The sequence below is a fragment of the Cupressus sempervirens genome, chromosome 9 (genome assembly GCF_028749045.1).
Source record: "Cupressus sempervirens isolate cs-2001-9-10 chromosome 9, ASM2874904v1, whole genome shotgun sequence".
Classification (NCBI taxonomy): Eukaryota; Viridiplantae; Streptophyta; class Pinopsida; order Cupressales; family Cupressaceae; genus Cupressus; species Cupressus sempervirens.
In genome coordinates this window covers 279,144,420-279,169,453 of record NC_143126.1, presented here as the reverse complement: position 1 = coordinate 279,169,453, position 25,034 = coordinate 279,144,420, and the positions used below count along the sequence as shown (strand labels likewise).

The following is a 25,034-nucleotide window of genomic DNA, read 5'->3' as shown; positions in this document are numbered from 1 at the left end:
ATTATAATATAAAAATAAAAATATTTTAATAAAATATTATATAATATAAATATAGATAATATTTTTTCAAAATATTTTAGTTGAATGAAAAAAATTAATTCTTAAAAATATAATATTGAAAGTATAAACATCTAAACTAACTTATTCACAAATAAAAATATTTAATTTCAATCATGCGCATATAAGACTCAAAACGATTCACCCAATCAAATCATGAAAAAATATTTAATGGAAACTATGTAGTTAAAAAACTTGCATCTAACTATGCATTTTATAATTAAATTTGAAAAATGATAAATTTAAACATATAAAAATAATAAGTTTTAATCACAAGTTAGACATGAAATATGACTACTTAATAAAATGCATATATGGAATAAGTTTTTAATGAATATAATGCAACCACTAAGGCCAATTTAAATGTCCATCCTTAATTTAAGCCACTTTCCTTTCATATAGTAATAAAAGAATTTCAATGGGTTTTTAAAAATGTTTAAACCATTAGCAAAAATAGTAATAACCAATAAAAAAATAGTATTTAAGTGTGAAAAATATGTATTTTAATAATAATAGTGATACACATTTAACATTTGATAATGTTTTCAGATTTTAAAAAATAAAAATAGTAATAGTATAAACAGAACAAAAACTAGGCAGAAACTAGCAAAATAATATTAACACATATAATTATGTATCTAAATTATTAGTAATATTTTTGAACATTCAACTCAAATATCATCTTCATAGATTTCTCCCTTTATCTTCACAAATTTCTCTGGAACGTGGTCTTGCAAAGTGAATTAACGGGTTCAACTCCGGGAAAGTGAATTTCAAAATGATCATATGATTTTGGGTGTAAGTTGATAACATGGTTATCCTATAACAAGAGAATGCAATAGACTGATAACCACAGGTGAAGAAAGGTTTGTTGGAGGTAGGGAAAGAAAGAGTAGGTGCATTAATGGAGGTGCAAAGAAGCATAATGCAGCTTTGTTATGATGTGTTAGTGAAGAGAGTAATGCGGATATTGGAGGCCAATCTTCTTCCCGACTTCCTTCTCAGAAGAATCACCCGAAAACTTTTGGCAAGCAGATTGCATTTGGGTTACAAACCCAATGCCCAATTACAGCTTCAAGATCTCATGGCTTTTGTCAAATGTAATATTTGATTCCTTTTTCCTTTTCCGTTTCTCCTTGTTGTAATTCACTCATATCTTTTGGTGAACTCAGCTTTGAAAGAGATGCCAATAGCATTGAGCACAGAGGAGCCCAAAGCCCAACACTACGAGTTACCCACTTCCTTCTTCAAGTTGGTGCTTGGGAGAAATCTCAAATACAGGTTAGTTCTAAAAACTAATATTAACTTTGGATATGTCAGGTTGTTACCTTGAGATTGGATTTTCAGATTGTCTCAGATAGGTCAGACTCTTAATTTTTGCATGTTAGACTTCTTTTTTGGGGTGGTGGTTGGTTGGGGGGTGGGGCGTCTCGATGCATGGATGGCTTAATAATCATACATTAAGACTTCATTCCTAGGCTAAAAGTGCTAAATAGTCAAAATTAACCTAGTTTTCCAAGCTTAATTTTTCTTGGTAAACGATTCCTAAACATTAGTACATGCCATCAAGGTGTATGTCCAGTTATTTTAGGCTATTTACATGAGTACAATGGCTGATTAACACATACAAAATGACCAACTAGCAATAGTAAGTGAACACTACAGCACTTCATGCATCTTCCCACTATTTGGTTCACTAGCACATACCTTTTTAATGCATCCCAGCTAGAAAGAGGGTTGTTCATACATCCCATACTACACCATGGTTTCCATCAATTTTTTAAATTTTGCATACAAATGTGATGATGGCAAGCATCCTATTGTACTTCCAATTATCACTGGATAAGATGATGTGAATATAACAGAACACATCATATAAGGTCATTAATAAAATTCCCACACTTTGTTGAACCATTGGGTTAGTGGATTTAGATGTTTGTTGTTTCTAGGACATTGACGACAAGTTTTTCCAATTTTAAAAGGGTAGCATTTGACATATATCATCATGGTAGAATGTCGACGAACCCCTTTGCCACATGGGTAGCTATTGACTTCCATAACCTCATGCTACTGGCGATGGCAAACTATATCCTACAATACAGTTTCATAACATGGATAGCTCTTGTTATCTTCACATCTATTCTATTGTTGAAAATTGGCTAATCCTTCAAATAGAATGGATAACACTTGTTGCTTGTCACTTGCACAATGTTGGTGACAACTAACTATATGTATTTGTATCAAACTCAGTTTCCACAAGTTGGGTCATATTAAAGTTAAACACACATAATCCACACATCACAAGGATTCACAAATATTGGCTAGGTGGACGTAGATACACGTGGCAGAAAAATATCTGTGAACTTCCACACAAAGTTTATGTCGTGGATCAAATTTTCAAACCACATAAGAACAAGAGCTGCTTGCAGTTGGAGCCCCTGCCACTTCCAAATAGTTAATGTTGGGTACTGTTGAGACTTTAATTGTATGATTTTATTACAAAGATGTCATTAATTTTAGCCAGCCTAAGATGGAGGCACACAAACGAGTTTTAAAATGCATGGTTGAAAAGAAAAACAAGATTAAAATCCTGATAAATATGATATAAGAAATGCCTAATAAAGCAATAGGATTCCAATAAAATAAATAATTTTAAGTGACTTGCCAGAAAATAAAAAAGAAATAGTAAATAAATTAGAATGTAGAATGTTTTATCGAAAAGCCAAATCAATTTGTAAAATGCAAGAGGCATGATTTATTGTTATTCCTGTGATTTGTACATCAATTAATTGAAAAGCCGGATTAATTTGTTATTATAGCTGTTATACATTGTTATTCATTAGTGTTTCTAGTACTTAATAGACTAGTGAAAGACATTGCAGTTGCAAAGCTGGCTGTAAGATGTGTAGTAAAGGTTTGACCAAAAACTATTTGCAGGGAAAATATTAATTGACAGTTTTAACTAATAAAATTAATGGCAAGTATAAGGTTGTTTGTGATCAAATCTTTCTAAGTGGCGGGGGCAACTGTCTTTGCAATTGCAATTTTTAAATAACCTTTTATTCTGGTGCAAAAATGCAATCTCTTAAATAATTTTAAATGAATAATGCTTATAATATTTTATTTTCCTAAGTAGAAGTAGGAAGCCAGAATATTATCAAAGTTCATTCGTGGCTTGCATGAAATACAGATTGTACTTCTGGGTTATTCATGTATAAGTGCTCCTCACCAGATGGATCGTATCCATTCCTGGCTTGATTGCTTTCCTATCACAGAGGAACAAGCAGATTTATAAATTCAGTACATATAATTAGGAGACATATTTTTAAGTTTGTATTAAGCCCAAAAGAAAACAGCCCCAACATTGTTTGTTGGTTTGGGAATTGTGGATTTCACAAACAAACAACTTACTCTTCAGTTGGATGTTTATCTTGTAAGAAAATAGTGAAAATCACAGTGGTTAAAACTAGTAACATTGATCTAGCATTTTGTAGGATTCCTGATCACTGAAGGGTCAGAATGGTCATCTGTTAGAGTTGGTCAAGAATGGAGGTAATGGTTCTGGTGACGGGGGCCTACAAGCTTATGGGACACTCAAGAATTGGGGGGAAGCTTTGTGTATCAGGCAAGGGAAATGATGCTAAGGGGACCCATGACCCTTTAGCAAATGGAAATGCAAATGCAACCACTTGGTCTTCACTTTTTGGGGTCAAACCGATAGGCAAGTTTGCATTCCCACCTGTGAAAGACTTATCGGATAATGAGGCTGGGAGGTATGTGATATTTGTCCTTGATCCTGTGATAGATCATAACATCTCTGTGATGTATTTATTACTTATTGGAAAATTTATGGGCCTAAGGCTAAATATTGATATAATTGGGACTTTTTCCAAGAAGAGATGGGCTCTGAAGGGTCAACTTGACATTGCTTCTGTACATAAGGGTTATTTCTCATTCTTCTTTTTGTGTGAGAAAGATCTAACAAATGCTTTTTTATGGGGATCCACGGGTGATTGCCAGATCTCCTCTAGCTTTGATGAAGTGGCCTCCAAATTTGGATTTCAATGATGTTATATTTGCCTTGGCCCCAATTTGATTTAGACTCCTTGGACTACCTTTGGAGTATTGGTATGAGGATGTTTTCAAGGAGTTGGCTGGTTCTTTTGGTGAATGGTTGTCCATTGACCCAATAGCTACAAAAAAGGAGGTTGGTGTATTCTAGGATCTTTTTTTGTGTGGGTCCTTCTACGGTGATCATGTCAAAATTAGGTAAGTGCGTTCAACAGGTGGACAATGAACATGTTCCCTTTACTTACTTTGTTTGCAAAAAGACAGGCCACTAGGCAAAGAAATGCTATATGCAACAAAACAAAGCAAAAGAGAAGAAGAAATCTAATGTCAAGAAAGTGTGGAAGGAGGAACCTTGGTATTCCACAAAGGGAGGAGTTGTTAATGAGAAGAAGAATGTTGATAACCCATATTCTGGATGAAGGCAATGGGCTTTTGATTCCCTCTGCCAATCAAGAGGGCAACATTCTCTCTAGAGTTGAAGACTCGCAGCCATGTAACATTATGGGTGGAGGTTGTCGCAGTTTTCGACCTCCCAGATAGTGGATATTGCGAAATCTTCCTACACGGGGAATGATCATATTGAGGGTATGCAGGATTTATTTTGGATAGATGACCAAGGGTTGATGGAGGGTAAGGATCATCAGGGTGTAGAGAGAAACATTTAAAGAAAAGAGTTGGTCACACTACTGATAACAAGAAGAATAATTTTTTTGGTGCTTCTTCCTTAGATGCTACACGGAGTGGAGTTTCAACTAGAAATAGGCTTAAGGTTGATGTGGGAAGTGGTAAATTCGCCCCATATAAGGCTGATGTGAGAAGTGGTAAATCTGTCCCAATTAAGGTTGATTTGGGAAATGCTAAAACTACCTTAGGACATAAGTCAGCTAGATGGTACAAAGAGTAGGAAAGTAAGCAAAACATAGCTGATGGTTGTCAGAAAATCATCACGGAGTTATGTTCCCCAACAAAAAAAATGAAGATCATTTCCTAGATTATTTGTGAGCTCAATGCCCCACAGAAGTAGGATATCCTTAGGAATATCATTACAGATCATAGACCAGATATAGTGCTGATTAATGAAACCAAATGTCTAAAGTCTTTTTAGATTGTGGTGTTGTCAAAGCCAACTTGGATGGAGCCTCTGGTGGTACTGCTATCTTTTGGAACCAAAATCATATTAGAGTAACTTTTCTATATGCTGATAAGAACATTATTTCTATTACAGTTATGAACATGAGGGATGATTTCACATGGGTGTTATGTAATATTTATGCCCCTAACTCTAACTTGGCTAGATCTAAATTTTGGAAGAGATTGACCACGTGTAGAGAGAATTTCCATGAGGAAGCCTGGCTGATAATGGGAGATTTATAAACTACTTTACTGGATTCTGAGAAATTTGGAGGCTCTTAGGTTCAATTAGAGAGTCGTCTTCATCTAATGGATTTTATCAATTCTCAGGCTCTGATTGATGTTGATCTCAAGGGAGCCTCTTACACTTGTTCTAATAGGAGAAATGACAACAATCTGATCCAAGTCAGGCTTGATAGGACTCTTATCTCACATGATTGGTTGGCCAGGTTCTTTTGTTAACTTACTGCTAACTCTAGAATAGGCTTTGATCATTCTTCTATCACTTTTGTTGTTGATGCTATCCATGGTAAGAACTTTTCTTACAGATTTGAAAAGATGTGGCTATTCCATCCTTTTATGGAGGAGAGCATCAAGATGTGGTGGAACATAACTGTTCATGGCACTGCTATGTTTAGGATGGCCAAAAAACTGAGATATGTCAAAATCAATGTCAAGAGATGGAACAAGGAAGTTTATGGTGATCTGTTTCCTTCTATGATAGCCATCCAGTTTGGTCTTGAAGTTATTCAAGAAAAAATCTAGAGGGAGGGGTATGATGATAATACTATGGCTTTAGAGAATGAGATCCTTGTGAAATGTCATGATATCATTGCAAAAGAGTTCTGGAAGCAAAGTTCTTAGACGCTTTGTCTTACAGAAGGGGATAGGAATACTAGGTTTTTCCATATGAGTACGCTTAAAAATTAGGCCAGGAAAAAAAATCCAAATTATCCATTAATGACACCTCTCTTAGCAAGGAAGAGGACATCTGGGGTGAAGCTGTTCGGTTTTTGTCTAGTCTTCTTTTTGTAGATCCTAATTTCAATAAGGAAGATCAAAATGTGTTTGTGGATGCTATTCCCTCGGTGCCAAATGATGATTAAAATAGATTTTTGTCTGGTGTTCCTTTAAGAGAGGAGGTTAAGAATGTTGTTTTTTTCCTACGAGCCAAACAGGTTTCCGATGTTTTTCTTCCAAGATTTTTGGCACATTGTTGAAGAGGATGTGGTTAATATTGTTAAGAAGTTCTTTGGGGCTAAGAACATCTCGAAGGAGCTAAATTCTACCTTTTTGGTCCTTGTCTTGAAAACTCTGGATGCAAATTCTATGGATGGATTTTGTCTTATCAGTTTATGTAACTCCTATATGATTATTTCCAAAGTTTTCACTACCAGGATGTTGGTGCTTCTCTATCATATCACCACTACAGAGCAACTTTGTTCTTGGATGCCAAATTCTTGACTCCATTATTATTGTCCATGTAAAAAAATATTCTTTGGAGATGTCTGACAAGGAGGGCTTCTTGATGAAGTTAGATCTTTCCAAATCTTATGACCGAGTTGACTAGGAATTTCTTTTGAAGACCCTAGAAGCCTTTGGTTTTGGAGACGAAATTCTCCAGCTTATTGTTGCTCAATTTTCACACATGTTCAAATGGAAGAAAACATACATGCTTATCACTTTAAAGTAATACTTAGAAATGCATTAAAGGAAAGAATTTTATTCATATTGAAATAATATCCAATGTTTGTATGATGGAACAAATCATGATAGAAATAAGATGCTGAAAGTAAATTTCTCCCACACATTTGACTATGAGAGTAGTCCCTATGTGCTGATATACATCTGTACTCTACTGAAATCAGTAACATGAAAGAGGAGTAAAAGGAGAAAAAGGTCATGGGCACAAGTCATTGCCTATAATAATTGGTGGAGTGGCACCCATCCGCATCCATCGTTTTTCTGTTTTGGATCTTGCCCTTTCCATGCTTCCAATTCCTGCATCCACAAAAGAGAATAGGTTAGATCCAATGGATCTAAACAATGCTGATAAATCACTTCATCTCACATTCATCATCCTACATGCTATTCATCTAAGTAAAATAAAGACATACATCAGCAGATAGAGAAGCCAATCACGAAAAATAAAAGTATTAAAGGGACAATTCATTTTCATTTGAAACCTTTTACTTATAATAATTGGTGAAAACAGGATAAGCGTAGCAAGTGGGACTGGTATGCATACCAGGAACAGAAAAATGAAACATTAAAGGGACGAACTTTTAAAGTTTTGAAACCTTTTGTTTCGCACATGCAAAAAGAATGAATGCTACAGTAGAAATATGGCAGAATAATGCAGTGTGAGAAGACAGATTCAGCCATACTTATCAGGAAAAAAAGTCAAATAAAACTGTCAGAGCAATAGATTGGTTCCATAACAAAGCATCAAAACTGAATGAGTATGCTATATGCAAAATGAAGAAAATAATCAGATCTATATGTTAAATTTTCTCAAAGATCAACAATACTGGACAATGCTGGAAGACTGAAATATCAAATCTTGATTTCATTACAGCATGGAAATAACAGCAAGTGAAACATTAAAGGGATGAACTTTTAAGTTTTGAAACCTTTTGTTTCATAGATGCAAGAAGAATGAAAGCTACAACAAGAAGTTAATTATCACAAAAAAAACCATTTTCAGCTAGTGATAAAAATGCGCCATAAAGGTAGCAGATGCAAACCATAACAATGACAGAAGCAAGATAATACTCATCAGTATCAGTAAAAATAAAAATACAGCATTATATGGAGAGATGTTTACATTTGGCTACTAATTCACTGCTCCATATGTTACATACCACGTTATCACTAAGGAATATGATGAATGGAAAGCTTATTCTTGCATTTGATCAAACCAAGAAAGCCAAGTTTGGATTGCTTTCGCATATGCAAAAAGCAGACTTGAACAAACCAGAGACAATTCGAGCAACACTAGTTGTTGTTCATACATTAATTGATTGTGCCATTGGCCGACCTAAAGATTGTAGACTAGGAAGGAAAAGTTGTCTTAATTCAATATGCCAAGGCAATGGGAATGCAAAAGTTTGTTTTCTTCTTAATACATAATTGTGATAAACATCCAGAGATACCATTGATAGAGATAAAATGGTGCACCAAAAAATACCTTCAAGAATCAGGCTTAAATTACTCTGTCATCCGTTTATGTGGTTTTATACAGGGTTTGATCGGACAATATGCAGTGCCCATTTTAGAAGATAAGGCAGTCTGGGGAACCGATGCACTTACCCGCATAGCTTATATTGATACTTAGGATATAGCTAGAGTGACATTCACAACTCTTGGTAATGAGAAGACAAACAAAAGTTTTTGACATTTGATAGACCTCGTGCTTGGACCACTTCAAAGGTGATTAATTTATGTGAGAGACTTACAGGTCAGGATGCAAGTCATAGCTGTACCAGTTGGAGTGCTGATTCACTGGCTAATTGACCTATTTTTTCAATGGACAAACAATGTTGTTGACAGGCTAGTATATATCGACAAGAGTATTTTGCAAACATCTTGGAAAAAATTCATATACAACAGAAACCCTCATGATAGAATATGATAGAGATGAATTTTCAGACGTCTAACAAGAAGAGGAAAAAGAAAAAAAAAGGGCGCTTAGATTTTATAACAGCAACAAGAAACTACCAAGAGAGCCGATACATCTTCTAAGGGAAACAAACAAATAACCAGTTGGCACGTCACTTATTCTCATACCCATGAAGTAAAGGAAGTTCATGCGGCCAAAGGAAAGAAGAGAAAATCACTTACAGCAAAGATCAGAAAATAGCCACGATTTTCTTTGATCCCAAACAACAAAAAATGAGTCTCCAGGCGTTCAAAACCCCAGTCTGCTATCAGAAGTCCGCAGCCAAAGAGAGGAGAGAAATGTTGCTCACAGATAGCAAAGCCCAGCAATGCAAGAGAAAACCCATAAAAGAGGGCAGATACGGCTTCAAACAGCACCAAATAACTAGTCGGCTTCTCAAAAAACCCTCCATTTTTCATGCCAGGATTTGTGGATGTACCAGGCGGTTGGATATAACAGCAAAAAACCTAAGATAGTGGTGTTTTCAGCAACAAAATTGTAGTATCTGAGCTTCATGGCGGCTAGGGTTTTATAATGACCCTACCATGTTTTGCTGCTGCTCATTCTCATAAACTTCAAGTGAGAAAATAAACTATCGACTTCCCTTTTGTTTCAATTTCTTAAGTGTTTTTTATGAAGTTTTCGGATCCACCCTATAATGCAAACTTTAAGCGGAGAAAATGTTTTGTTAAAACATTAAATTTTAATGGTGTTTTTAACTCACTTTATCCTTAACTATTATTTTAATTGCATAGGCTTTAAAAATGTAATATTATTATTTTATAATTGATATTCTACAAGTCAATTATTTAATAATAAAATTCATGCAATTAAAAATAATAAGTTAAGAATTAAAAGTGAGTTAAAAAAGGGGGTTTACATTGTGATTTCAAAGTTCAACTAGAAGAATCAAACAGTTGAAAGGGAGTTAATACTTTTTAATGCCAAATTTCAAGGGGAGTCTCAGTTGCTATTTTTGGAGGTCTAGTTCAGACTCAGGAGTTTGGAGTCAATTATGGAGTTATTTATGGCATTTTTGAGTTCCTTGTTAGACTTTTATAGCATGGGTGGTCAAGGCTCAGTTTAAGGCATATGAGGCATATTTTTAGAGCTGTTAAGGGATTTTTGTAAATTGTTAACTGATTATTTTGACCCAGATTTCCTAATTTGATGGAAAGTGGTATTGTTTTTGGAGATTGTTATATACCCCTCTTGTTTTTGAAGAAGGCGTTCAGATTTTGAGGGAAGAAGGATGCTTATGTGATTTTGTCTTTAGTATCATTTTCTTCATTATTCTGAGCTATTATGCAGATATATTGTTATTTGGGCCTTTGGTTGGAATATAGTTTTCATTGGAATCAACTTTGGAGTAAAGGACTTGGTTGTATGCTTTAAGGTGATTGACATTATTCAGTTGTGTTTTTGTTGATAGACCTTCTGAATTATGTCGTCTTGCATCTTCCTTATCTGATATCTGTTTCATAGGTTTTGAGTTGTGTTTCTATTATTGATATATTCAATTGTGATTAGTTTCGTTTCATATATTTTCAAATTCATAACCTTCTCTTGGAATATTGATATGAATTAACAGATCTTCAAGCAAGGGTTTTGTGATTATTTGTCAGAAAACATTCATTGTGTTTTAGGTATAACAATGTTTTTGCATTATCCATCTTGGTTTATCACCTTATTTTAATCTTTTAGCTTTTCATGTTCAAGGTTGTCTTTTACCCTTTTCCATATAAGTTTTTCACATCTCCATTAGCATAAGTAAGGTATCAGATATATTAGATAGGAACCGGCCTAGAATTCGGAGGTTCAACTAGGTCATAAGTTACCCACAACTTTAGGTTGATCCAATGTTTCTCCAAAATTGCTGAGGGTTTTAGGACTTAAAGCAAATTAGGATGTAGATTTTGGAGATAACAGTTTTTGGCACGCCCACTGGGACACTTGCCTTATTTTTTAAAGAAGTTGCTACTATTTTTGATATGCGAACAATAGAGTTTAATTATTATTTTCTCAAGAAAATCTGCATATCTGGCGACTCTATGGAAAAGAAAAGTGTAGATCAGTGCTGTTAATGAGAAAGGTACAAACTAGAAGCTCAAATACATTTGAATATCTGCAGCTTGAAACACCTAAAAGACATGGAAGGACTCTTGCTAGGAAAAAACCAGCGAAGAGAAATCAGAAATCAGCACAGGTTACTTGAGTTTATCAAAGGAAAAGTCGTACCACGCTTTGAACAAGTCCCAATTGGAGAACTAAACCTTTTGAATAAAAAATTTCTGCATCTTTTATAGATACAACAACAAGCTCAAGTTTAACAACAAATTTGTTTTCAGGACCAGCTATAGTTTCAATACATCAACAACAGATTAGTTACCAGTCACCATTAATGACACAACCAAGAGCTTTTGCTTTTTTTTCCCTTTAATCAAGGGAGTCCTCTAAATCTTTAACATAACTACATTCCTTTGGCAGCCTTGAAAGGAGTGTTGTACTTCACTGGAGAAGGCCAAACCACAGCTTTCGAGCATGTTAGAGATGTAGCAACCCTATGCAATGTTCATCATGTGACATAAGAAAACGTAACAATCAGATTATTGGCAGCTTCATTCAAAGGAAAAGCATTGGAATGGTTCAGAAGTTTACCGGTGGCTTCAATAAGCACATGGGATGAATTGGGTGATGCATTCACCAAGTTTTTTGAAGATAAGTCTGATCACTTGTCACTGGTGGAACAACTGACAACTTGTAATGAACCCTTTTTGGGGGTCCATTGTTTATGTGCGATTTTTCTTTTATTTTTCACCCTTCTTCCGTAATTTTCTTGATTATTGCAAAGAATATATGTTGTCACTGATATCTTTCTTTCTTATCAATCCCCTCCGATCATTCATCTGATTTGGCATTGGTAATGGCAATGGTCTGGTTATTGTGAAAACATTAGGAGTATATATTGATGCTTATGTGCTACTAGATTTTTCCCTTCCAATGGTAAGTCTAATATTGGCATTCTGTCCTCAATACTTAGTGGATTATCTCTATGTGGCAGTGAAGAGATTAGATGATGAAACTAAGATCGATTTATGGTAAACTGAAATGAGATAATGATAAATGCAATAACTATTTTAGAATTCTGATATTATGATCATGCAATCTATACTTTGTAGGTGCTGCTATCTCCTGCTATCAATTATATTCTATATCTTCCTTATATATGTATTGGTTGACGTGCTCTATTCCAGTTTTACTGCAATGTTCAATGAGTAACGGGTGTGGGTACTCTATTAGTCTATTCCAAAGGATTCCCTCTTGACATCATTGAATCTGGATTCTATATCTGTCAACTTCTCCTATGTTTGCATGTTCGCTGGAGTCTATTGTTTCTTCTTGGAGTTGGAGACGAATTATTCTTCTCATCAGAGATGAATCACATTCGATGATCTTCTTCAATGTATTTCTTTCATTCCCCCCAAAGATGATATCCTCATATATTTGCCATTTTTGAAGGGATGTGTCTATTCTAATGCCGTTATTATAATTTATTATTTATATGATTAATTTATTAAGGTTTTCATAAGGTTTTTTAATATTATATTAATTGTTATTCTTTGTTTGATTATTAATTACCATAAATATTATTTATTCTTTTTCAAATAAGTATACATCATAGTATTGGATGTATTACTATTTTATATTATATTTATTATTATATTAATATAACATCATTATTATATCAATATGTTGATATATATAAAAATTATGTTATATTATGGTTACATATATAACCTTATATCATACTTAATGAATTTATTATATTTATTTATCATTATATCAATAGTCAATAGTAATGTATTTTTAATATTATCAATCAATCATATTATATTGTATTATTTCCATACAATTATTATATATAGTATTATTTTCATACAATTATTATATCGATTGGTATAATAATAATATATTATATCAATTTGATATATTATAACTATATATAGTATATTTAACAATTATTATATTTGTTTATCAATTATAATCAAAATATTTATTTGTTATTTAATTTATTTAACTCATTAATATTATAATTGTAATATAATATTTTACATTACAATTATGCTATAATCTTATAAATATATCACTATTATATAATACCTTACAATATATTTTACTTTAATATTATTATTCTTAATTATTATCATTATATAATATTTTATTTGAATATTCATATATCCTTTCAATTTGGGCTCATGACACAACTATAAAAAGGGCTCCACAAGAACAGATGACTGATTTCAATACACGTTTTCAGAAAACGTGGAATAGGATACCTGTTGCTGTTAGATCAAGTGCTGATCACGCATTTTTGTATTATCGTAAGAGCTTGAACAACGATATCTCTATCATGATTCAATCTATGGGAGGTACTACGCTGCCACAATCATTTGCCATATCAGTAAGGGTAGAAAATAGCCTCATACAAGTAGGTAAAATCGCTCTTAGGCCTCCTATGCCCATTTTTCCGAATATACAGCCTGATATGTCTTTACAAATGCCATCATTCAATTCATTGCCAGTTGTTTCTAGCCAAGAAATAGTGGCTGCAGGACCTTCTTAGGAGCTGCAAGAGATTAAACAAAGTTAGCAAAAGATCGAAAATTTAATGCAAACATTCGGAAATGAATTGGTTAATCTCAAGAAACAACAGTTTTAGCCAAGGCAACCTGTACCAGCACAAAATTTTGCTGCAAATCAAGGATATCAGCAGCAGAATCAAGGATATCAGCAGCAGAATCAAGGTTACCAACAGCATAATCAAGGGCAATCTCAGAATAGGCAAAATTTTCAAGGGTTTAATGCTGGAAATAAACATAATATAAATCAGAGACCATATAGGCCTTACACTCTAGCACCCCTAAATGTTGCAAATCCGGTAAAAGATATAGTACCCATAACAATGCAAAACAATATGACTGCTAAATATGAGTGGTGTTTTCCATGCAATCAACATCATAGTCAAGCTACATGTTCAGATGGCGTGATCAATCAAGCTTTGATGGTACAAAACGCTACAAATATGCAACATACACCTGAGGCTGAAATAGAGCAACAACAGGATATACCCCCCATGGATGCTTCATTCCTAAATTGGCAAGTGGATGAATTCTGTGGTATAAATGGTGGTGATCTCAAGATTGCTATTTATTCCAGAAACAAAAAGAGAGCTTTAGATGACTAAAAAATCAGTAATAACAGCAATACAAGTGATGCAACCATTGCCGGATCATCTAAGACAACTAATCAGCAAATTCCATCAACAACTCTTCCACATACCAACACGGAACAACAACAAGAAGCACAACTTGCTGTTACAAGATCACAGCCAAAGGTACATACATCAATTCCTTTTAATATTGTTGGAAATATGAAGAAAATGAATGTATCTATCAGTATGTGGGATTCTTTGGCAATCCCTGGTCAAGTTGATATATTGTAATCTAAATTATCAAAAAGGGGTAGTGCTAGTGAGAATATATCAAGTGTTGCATTTGCAAGTAATGAAGAAAATAACAGCAAACCAGCAGCTCCAACTGTCAAACCTCTTCTTTTTTATGTGTCAGAGAATCTTAAGCCTAGATATTATGGTCCTTTCAGGATTATCAGGCGGATTGGTGAGATGGCTTATGAGCTTGAGCTTCCAAGAGGCAGCAGGGTGCACAATGTTTTCCATGTGTCACAGCTCAAGAAGGCGGTGGGTCAACATGTTGTGCCTTCAGCAGTTCTTCCTCCATTGGATGGTGAAGGGAAATTGGTTCTTGTCCCTGAGTACATCATTGACAGCAGAGAGAGGCAGCTCCGTAGGAGAACTATCAGATAGTACTTGGTGAAGTGGAGATATTTACCTGAGGAGGACGCCACATGGGAGGAGAAGGTATTTTGCAACATCCAGTTTTGAGATTGCTTGAGGGAAAGCAATTTCAGGAGGGGCTGACTGTCATGTCCCCTTTTTAGTGACATGTTATTTTTTAGTCAATTTGCCTATCATGGACTCTCGTAGGCAGATGATTTTGGTGAGTCATTTTGATGATTATTTGGGAATTGGATGGTCTTATTTGCTCTTGGAGAGATGGGGTTTATTATATTTTTATTTTGTGTTATGTGGGGTCAAAATGTTATAATTTTGAGTTGAGTTGCACTTTTTTATTTTATAAAGTTACTTTTTATAAAAGTACATTATAAAGGGATTTCATAAGAATATTTTATGGGTACTTCTAGAAGTTTTTAGAGGCTTCTTAGGAAAGTGAATAAATAGAGTGCTTGGCCTCTCATTTGGACATCCGAAGTTATGAGTTTACACTACTTTTCTCCTTGAGCATTTGTGGCGCCATCTTGGTCTACAGATTGTCATTTGATTGCTAGGAACAGAGTCTCCTAAGGATTTGCATAACTGAGGAGGTGAAAGATCCTTTGAAGGGTTGCACTTTGGAAGTGGTATTCAACTACTTCAAGTTGGGTTTATGTGGACATTTCCAGCAAGGTTCGATTTTTAGCCTGGACATACATTTTTTCTCGTATCTCACTGTTGGCTCGGAGTTTGATTTTTATTTTTTGGGAGAATTTTCCTTGGAGCCTGGTGATTATTTCAATACCAATTTCAGCATCCTTCATCCCAACATTTATTTTTTGTTGGTTGTCGTACTAGTCCGTACATGTACGATTGTACCTGCAAGCCGTACAGTCAGCAAATTGGAGGGCAGTTTGGAGTTGCATTTTCATTAATTCACCTTCAGCATTTAGTCTCTAGCATTTGCACAATCTAGGTTCTTTCATCTCAGTTGTAATTGCAAGAAATTCTCAATTGTATTAAGCCAGTAAGGGTTTATTTATAATGTGCCAAGTTGTAATGCCTTGAGATGAAAATCGCATATCATATGTAAAAGCATTTGGTTATCATTGAATGAATATATTGGCACTATTTTGCATCAATTATTTGAGTAGATTTGTTGCACAACAATTTCCTTTATCTAGCATTTTACTTTCAGCAGTGTATTTAGTTTGCATGCCAAGTGTTTGACGAAATTTCACAGTTCAGTATTAGTGGTTTTAGTGGCCTATTGGTAAGGGCCATTACAACTTCTGATGAGATTTGCATCGAGTGGTCTGAATTCGCTAGTCTTTCAGGTAATCCTTAAATCTTGATTCAGTGCTTTAAACTCTTTATATTATTATAAGTTCTTTTAATTATTACTTATAACTTTATATTTTATAAGTTATTTTAATATTATGTTGTAAACTTGTAACTTGTAGGATACTCAGATATTGCAAAGGTGGATCTCAAGACTATGGCACAAAAGAATCCCATTTTGTGGTGGAAATGTCATGGGTCACAGAAGTCAAAGATCACTCACTAGCCATCTGATTGCTTTCCGACGCTTTTTTCGGATCTGAAAAATGCCTCCGTATACTCAAGTTAGAGCCAAAAAACTGCCAAGGCCTCCGTATAGCAAAAAAAACTTCAAACCCCAACAAAAATTGAAAAAAGGCTAAAAAATTGGTCTCTGGCCCCCCATGTGACCGTAGGTTGGGCGGTGGTGGCCGAGAGGTGGCAAACTGGTGGCTCAGCCAGCAGATGTGGTGATGAATCCCGACAGAGGTAGCGATGGCCGAGTGGAGGTGGCAAAGTGGGTGGACATCGGGCGTGGGTGGTGACACCGATGTCCACTGGTGGAGTGGTGACCCTCGATGGTTAAAGCCAAACTGCAGTGGTATTTTTAATATCGGCTATGGTTTTTTAAATAGCCTCTTTTGATTTTTTTGCCATTTTCTTTAAATTTTCCACCTTGAATTGTGTGCCGAGGGCTGTATGACCTTGGTAGGCAGAAAAACGCAATTTTTTTGCCTTAGATTTGCTCAGTGTCCAAAATCGACAAATTTTATATAAAAATATGGGTTTTGACGTCTTCTAAAGCCAACCGTGAGGTCTATTTGGCCTCAAAGTGCTCCAAAAATTAGAGACCCCCCTATTTTCATAGAAAATACCCGAGAATAGCTAGATATGTTATGTCAAACTCTCGTTCTTTTTTTTCTCCAAATAAGAACAAACTATAGCAGGTTAGGCTTTGATACCATGAAGGATTTGAGCAATACAAATCCACAAAACTTGAAGAACACATGCATACAAGAACTTATCATAGAGAAGAAAAGACAAAGAAGAGGCAAAGGTTTTGCTCTGAGAATATGGAAAATTATATTATTAGACCAAAAGAATGAATGAAATTTACAATTGATCAATCCTTATAGGAGATCCTAAAACCTAAAAGGGAAACCCTAAGAGGTAAATGACATTTAATAATTACTATTTAATTATTAAATCGAAATACAAGCACATAAAGGGAAATCTTAAGAAGGGAGTAAAGGTAATTTAATAAATGAAATTAAATTAGCGCTTTACTCTAACAATTTTACTTTACTGATTTGCGATTCGCTAATTCAATGATTTATTGTTTATCATTTGTTACAAATTGTATGAACGTTTGTTTGTAAATTATAACTTTCAACTTTGTTATCTCAAGTTTCTAGCTCCTCAGTTGCAGAGAGGAACTGATCCACCTGTAGCTTCATCCACTATGGTAAGAGGAACAAACTTACCTCTAAGAGAGTAGAGAAGTTTGTTATTGTAGATGGTTTCTTGAGCTCAAAGATTGCAAGACATGCAAGTACAAGGAGAGCCCAATAGCACGATAGGATGTGGAGCCAGAGGATCCAACTCAGATTGATGAGGATGACAATGTAGCAATAGCCAATGTAGAGCTAGTTGGTATTCCTTTGGAGGATCAGGATCTTACCCATGAGGAGTGTAGTAGTTCTAGTGATGAGGACTTCGATATAGGGGATGATTAGAGAACACTTCGGATGATTCCATTCTCATTATGGACATTTTGTCATTTTGATGATTGTACTCACTTTGATATGGTTATGATACATTATTTCATTTCACTGTTTCATGCTACTCGACTCGTTGTCATCATGAGCATCTTTATGATATATAATATTCATATTTGAACAATGAATTTTGTATTTTTCATCTTTGTCATTTGATAAACTAATAGTCAATGGTTGACTTACATGGTACTATATGTGGTTTATATTTTTCATTTATCATTATCATTATTATGTTTAAAAGTTTTAGTATTTTACTAAGTTCAATGGCCATTGGTAATGGTTATGAAATTTCAAGTTTTTAAGTTTGAACTTATGGTTCGTGAATCGCATTTCAATTTTCTATATTCAACTATATTTGGTATGTTATATTGAAGTATCATTTCATAATTACCATTTTTAGTCATATATATATACTATGCAACACCCCCATCCTTGCCGCCACACCCCAACCGTCCCCCCATCATCCCCAAACTGAGGCCTTTTTTTTTCCTGCACTCGAAACTTGTCCTGATGTGCCCCCGCACCACCACACCCCCGCGCCAGTGTAACATTGATATAATGTGAAATCATTTGATCTGTGATACCATAAACCAAATTCCAAGAGACTTTAAAATATTTGAAAATTCTTTTTACTACTGCCAAGTATGATTCTTTAGGTTCTACTTGATATCTTGCCACAATACTAATTGCACTTGTTATGTCAGGTCTAGTATGAGTTAAATATTGTAAACCACCAATCATAGATCTATATCTTGTCTGAAATTACTAGGGAAATCATTTATAGTAATTGACTTACAACTTATAACTATAGGTATTCCAACTTGTTTGCAATTTTCCATACCAAATCTTACTAGTAAACTCTTTAAGATACTTAGTTTGAGATATAAAGATATCATCTTTAGTTTGAGTTATTTGCAATCCAAGAAATCATTTCATGGTACACTAATTATTGTGGATAGAGGGTCTTCTGAGTTAGTGGCTTGGCTTGAGAGGGTCTTATCTTCTCCACAATTTAGTGAGCTTCAGTTTGGTCTTCGTTTGTCTTCATTCAGACATCATTTGCTCTACTTACTATTTTTAGTAAGTGGTGAATCATTGAGATGGACCCCTGCTATTTTTAGAAATGAGCTATGGTCGTATGTGGCTTGGTCATGTTAGCCCCCAGTTCAAACGACGTGCGAAGATGATGAGTAATAATGGAGATATTAATATTTATTTGGCCAAAATAAATATCAAGTTTTGAGCTTATATTATTAAGTTATAATATAATTTTATATTATAACTTAAGTCACTTAAATGAAGGGTGAAGTTATCATAGATGGGGCCAAGTGAATACTTAATTATAAAAGAATTATTTATGGACTAACTATAGAGTTTTAAGTGAAAAATTAAAATGTGGGAATATATCTCTTATCCCACATTGGCTAGGAAAGTATTTGAGCTATTATAAGAAAAGGATAAAAGAGACTTATGGGCTCATTCTCAAGCATGTTATGTGAATGCTATTTTGTGGAGAATATTTGTCTTAGGCTTGTGGATTATTTGAGGGTTTCAGCCTTCAGGAAGACTGTGAGTATCGACACAGGAGAATGAGAGACTTTTATGTATTAGCATTCAGAGGCTATGAAATACTAGTCGATATTGTTTTAGAATTGGCTTTGTACAAGAGTCAAATTTGTGCAGATTTGTGGAGATTCCTTTTAGTATTCTAGGTTGATTGTACTTTTGATTTTTGGTGTGGGTTTAATGAATGGTTTATAGACAATTTTGACAAGTGTTTGACAAAATGTCAAAACATTGAAATGTGAAAGAAATTGATGCTTGATTTAGCTATAACTAGACAGGGTTATTATGGTGGTATCAAAGTTTGATTGCAAAGTGTTTGACGAAATGTCAAACAATTGAGTTATAAAAGAATTCGGTGTTTGTCAAAGTTATAACTAGTTGGGGTTATTAAATTTCATCTTACCTATTGTAACAGCTGGTTTTTCTACAACTACTTTCTTCATTTATCTAATTACATAATCAGCTGAATCTAAAATTCTAAACTAACCATTGAGATCAATCTAGACTAAATACTGAAGTTAAACTGAAACTAAATCTATTCTAATTATTGAATTTAAATTTAATCTAAAATTAAAGAGAATAAATTTAATCTAATATTGAAATTGAATCTAAATGCTAAAATTTAACCCTAATATGAATTGTTGAATTGAGAAGTTGCATCTAACATGCTAAAGAGAACTAAATTATATTTCTATGTTACATCTATTTCCAGGAAGAAATCTTTCAGTTGGAAAATAAGGTAAACTAACTTAAAAACAAAGATACGTACTGATTTACTTGAGAGACTTTTCAAATTAATTGACCAAGCTCTGACTTTGGTGAGAGGAGAAGCATTATCGTAGGCTTAAACTCCCAATTGCGGACCTTTTTACTTATCCCCACAAGTTCTAAATTAATAGAATGGCCCTCCCTACCCTAAGGTCAGGCTTGGGACGTTCATTGATCTAGTCATCGGAGTACTCAGGTGGGTTGAAGTCCCAACAGCTATTCGGTTGAATAACTGAAGCATCAGGACAACAATGCGATCATTTTGTTGTGGCAAGTCTGTCTTTTATCGCCCTGGCTAGGGATTTCAGAGGTGGGTTATTATAATCCGATCTCCACCACTCAGCTTGACAACTAATTATCAAAGTGGAATCACATGAGCTATTTGCATTAGATTAATTTATGTTTTATCAAATATTGATATCATTCTTGTTTTTCTTTTATCAAACTCATCTACACCTCACACCATCAACAGATCTTCAGATTGGTGTCTCCTCGGTGCCTGAACCATTACATCTTATACCAATTTATAAGATTATGACTTTACATTCTAAGATATTCCTTGGTATTCAGAATTGATCATTACTACTGTTTGTTTGAGAACAAAACATTTCAAGATAAAATCTACAAATTAAGACATACGTGGTTTGATAATGGTAAAATCTATATTCAAAATTATTTTTTTGAATTAAGGGATGGCAGTCAGTAGTAATAGAGAATGAATATGATGAGAATATAAAGCTTCAATACTTCCATAGTCGGCTTTTATTATATTCACCAACTACTTCATTAGCAACCATGTAAACAAGTTCTGTTGGCATTTTCTAATAATCTGAGCATATGGTAAATAGCAAGACTCTATACTGTGCACGCAACTCTTATATTTTGTATCAACCCGACTTAGAAAAGACAAAGAAAACGTGAGTGAAAGTTGGAAGTTAAAAACAATTTAACACATCCTTACTTGGCTACGGGTTACTGTATCCAGCTTGGTGGCCTCTTCAAATATCTGCTGAATCCGATGATTAGAGATGTGCAACAATGATTTCGTGGAAGCTCAGAGCGTATGATATTGTGGCTAGACAGGATAATGTTGTAGGTGATAAACGTGTTGTAGAATTGTCGACGGATTTTAGCAGGGTGATAAATGTATTTGCCAAAAAGGAGTTTGAGACAGATATCTTAGGATGCCTAAAAGACGACAAGGCTAGCTTATTTAATAATTTGCATAGACCTTACGGCTTCCTGCCGTTACAAGACTCATTTTGACTTCAAGATTGGAAAAGAAAGAAAGAATCGAAAAGAGGTGGAAAGATGAATTGGTCAGTTTTTTAATAATATCATTTTATATTATTTTGTTATCTTTATTAAGGTTATAAGTATGTACACACAAGGTGGTGTTATTGAACTATAATTTTTAATGTAAAAGTGCCATCTTGTGTCTATATATTTACGATTTTAATTAAGCAAATAAAATAATGTAAGGTGGTATTATTATTATTTGATAAATTAAATTAAGGTAAGAATTTTTTTTGTTTATATTTATTATTTTATTTTAACTCTAATTTTTAGCTCATGCGGATTCCACTAAGGAACTGGTTGTCAAATTCAAATAACTTGCCATAGCGATTTTTAGGTCAAACTTGTCATTTCTGATGACTAGATCTTATGACCATTCCATTCCGATGACCTCGTTTCATAATGCTTCCCCTCTTTCTCCGATCTTTATCCTGCAACCTTCAAAACAATCATTCTCTCCAAAACGTCAATTCATGATTCATAATTTGTTAGATAATATCGTTAGGAATTTCATCATAAATATTAACTGATTGAACAACGGCTAAAAACCATCTTCATTTCACATGAACACAACGACTCAATTTAACTGACTTAAATTCATGTAGTAATTTAGATCGTTGCAACATCTTAAGATAACTGCTTCAATTTCACATGAACATGAATAAATAAAGCAACGGCTATAACTACCATGATGAAACAACGGCTAACTTCACTTGAATATGAAAAATTATTTTGGTTCAACGGCTCTATTTACCTTAAAAAAATTATAGGGCAAAATTTGGGATGTAACACCTATCATAGACATTTCAAATTCACCTTTCATTTCATCAAAAAATTTGTTACTTAGTGTTGAAGATTGTAGCTGTGATGCGAATCTTTAGCTCTGATTTTGCTATATGTTGAAATTGGGACAATACCTCTGTATAGCTTCAACAACTAGAGAAGATATTTATGATGATATCTCTGTGATATTAAGTGAGCTCATTGTGGCATTCAATGTGTGCTAGGTGTCACACTCTAAATATTTGACATTTTATTGTACGAAGAGTCATGCAACATGTGAAGAGTCATGTGTTTGGAAATATGAGGAGACTTGTTTTGGAAATTGAATAGACCTTTGGTTTTGATATGAAGAGTCTCTCACTTCTATATATATATGTGATTTCTTTGTATGTATATATGTGATATTCAATTGAAAGTATTGTACTTGGACATTTATTATTTTAATAAAAGAGATATCTTTCTAGTGTGGTTGGGTTTTTCCCCTCAAGTTGGGGGGTTTTCCAAAGATATATTGTTGTGTCTTTATGTGCCTTATTGTTCTTTTGTTTATTGTTATTTATCTTTTTTCCTGGGCTAAACATTAACATAGTATCAGAGTGAGGTTAAAGATTTTAGATGTGGTCGAGGTCTGTTTACCTTGTTTAATCTCCTCTTGTCTATGGCATTTCTCTTTTCTTGTCATGTTCTCCTCAATGTTGTTCGAGCTCTCACATTAAGATGGCTTCAAATTCTTGTGTTTGTGCGTTTAGGTATTCTCTGAAGATTGCTCTTGGTCGTAATCATTAGTTGCTTATGGATCTTTTTTTGATTCGCATTCATTACTAGTTGTTCGTGGTTTGGCTTCATGCTCCAAAATGGATGATTACTTGGCATTAAGTTCACCTATCACAATGTTTCTTTGACATCATTGTTGCTGATTGTTATCCTTGAGTCTTAACATTTCTTTTTGGCTTCACTCTAAATGGAGTTAATGTTGGCAATTTTAGAGTTGTCGAGCTCCTTTCACAATGGTTCATATTGCTTCTTCGTATTTTATTTTTATTTTGTAACTTCAGTTTTGGGTGAGTTTGTTCACCTTTGTAATGGACGTCTAGTGTTATTTGTTTTTTTTTTCTTTTTTTCGTGTATGGTGATTCATTACTTTATTCGTATTCCTTTCTGAAGACAGATTTTTGAAGATATTTGGGAAAATGGGGAAATTTTGTAGCAAGAATTTCAGGATGACACTCATTCCTTATTTATGATTGAAGTCAAGAGAACTATGTTTTGATGTAGATACTTTCTATGTTATCATCTCAAGGATCATTTCATCTGCACTCTGTAGTCTATTAGATCTCTGAATATTTTCTTCATAGTCATACATTTTATGCATCTGTGTACTGTGTTTCTATGTAACTCTTTGTTGCTTATATTATTTACGATCATTGAATGATCAGTATGTGTTGAAGGCATTAAAAAACGAGAGTTTTTTGTTCATGTGCCATTTTTGGATTCTTTTAGCACCATTTAGGATCTTTGTGTTATTTTTTGTTTTCTGATTTCAAGCATTTATTATCTTTGTTAGCAACGTGTGTTTATATATTTGAGGGGACATCAAATATTAATTATAATTTCTCGTTCTTGCATATTTAAATTATATTTTTATATGTATTCAACAGTGAGTGATTAAGCTGAAACAAGGTAGGAGAAGGAAGCGTAGGTTGGAGGTATTATCATTAAAAAATGATGTGTTTATGCATTCTGATTTCAGCAGTGAATCTTACTTTGCAGATCTGAGGCAATGCTATGATCATTATATAAATATCAATTATTGTGAAGGGAAACTAGACTACAAAGAGATAAGTTTTCTATGATTATACCTTTGAGTATCGTTCACAATTTTTTTTATATTACTAGGAATAATGTATGATTCTAACATTGATCTCTAGATTTCTCTTTATGATAGGTTGATTCTATTGAGAAGCAATGCGATGATTACATTCAAAGCCATGCTGATTGTGAAAATGAACATGGAAATGGTGCATGCAGGCATAGGAGTGATGATACATATCTTCATTAGAAAAGGAAGATAATGTATTGGACGTGATATTCAGAAGGAGACTATTCAACTTCAAAGGGAGTTACATGACAAAGAGAGATGTCTAATATTTTACAAGCTTGTGTGGTAGTGTAACTACTAAACCTCCATGTCTAGTCAAATTGGAATCAACTATCTTATTGAGGTGGTCAAAGTTGTCCCCTTCGAGACAAAATCTTAGTCACTCTTATACATGTTTTTAATGATTTTTTCTCTGTGAAGGAGAAGTTTAAGGTGAAATCCCATATTAATGAGTTCTTCTCTGAGAGGTAGAAGTTTGAGGTGGAATCCCTTGTGAATCAATTCTTCTCTAGGAGGAAGAAGTTTGAGCTGCAATCCCTTGTTAACGAATTCTTCTCTACAAGAGAAGTCTAAGGTGAAATCCTTTGTTAATAAGTCCTTTTTGCCAGAGAAGTTCGAAGTAATCCCTGGCTCCACCCTCTATGAGTAGGTATGGTGGATCCACCCTTTGGGAATATGCATGGTGGGAATGCATTCTTCTCTGGGACAAGTTTGAGGTGAAATCCATCTATTCACCCTCTGTGAGTAGGCATGGTAAAAATGCATAGTTCTCTAAGAGAATCTTGAGGTGCTAGCCCTCATTCCACCCTTTGCGAGTAGGTATGGTGAATCCACCCTTTACTAGCTATAACAACCAGTTTTCTCGGGTCTTAA

At 34.2% G+C, this 25,034-nt stretch overlaps 2 pseudogenes across 1 annotated transcript in view; both read left to right on the top strand.

Moving 5' to 3' along the window:
- The first annotated feature begins 755 nt into the window (after positions 1 to 755).
- The window catches only part of LOC149538524 ((S)-coclaurine N-methyltransferase-like), a 111,921-nt pseudogene continuing 87,642 nt past the window's right edge, over positions 756 to 25,034 (top strand). The window contains exons 1-2 of the transcript XR_016356073.1: positions 756 to 1,157; positions 1,230 to 1,338. The product of XR_016356073.1 is annotated as a (S)-coclaurine N-methyltransferase-like (transcript). The remainder of the gene's footprint in view (positions 1,158 to 1,229; positions 1,339 to 25,034) is intronic.
- Positions 8,143 to 8,922, top strand: LOC149538525 (protein HIGH CHLOROPHYLL FLUORESCENCE PHENOTYPE 244, chloroplastic pseudogene; annotated as a pseudogene).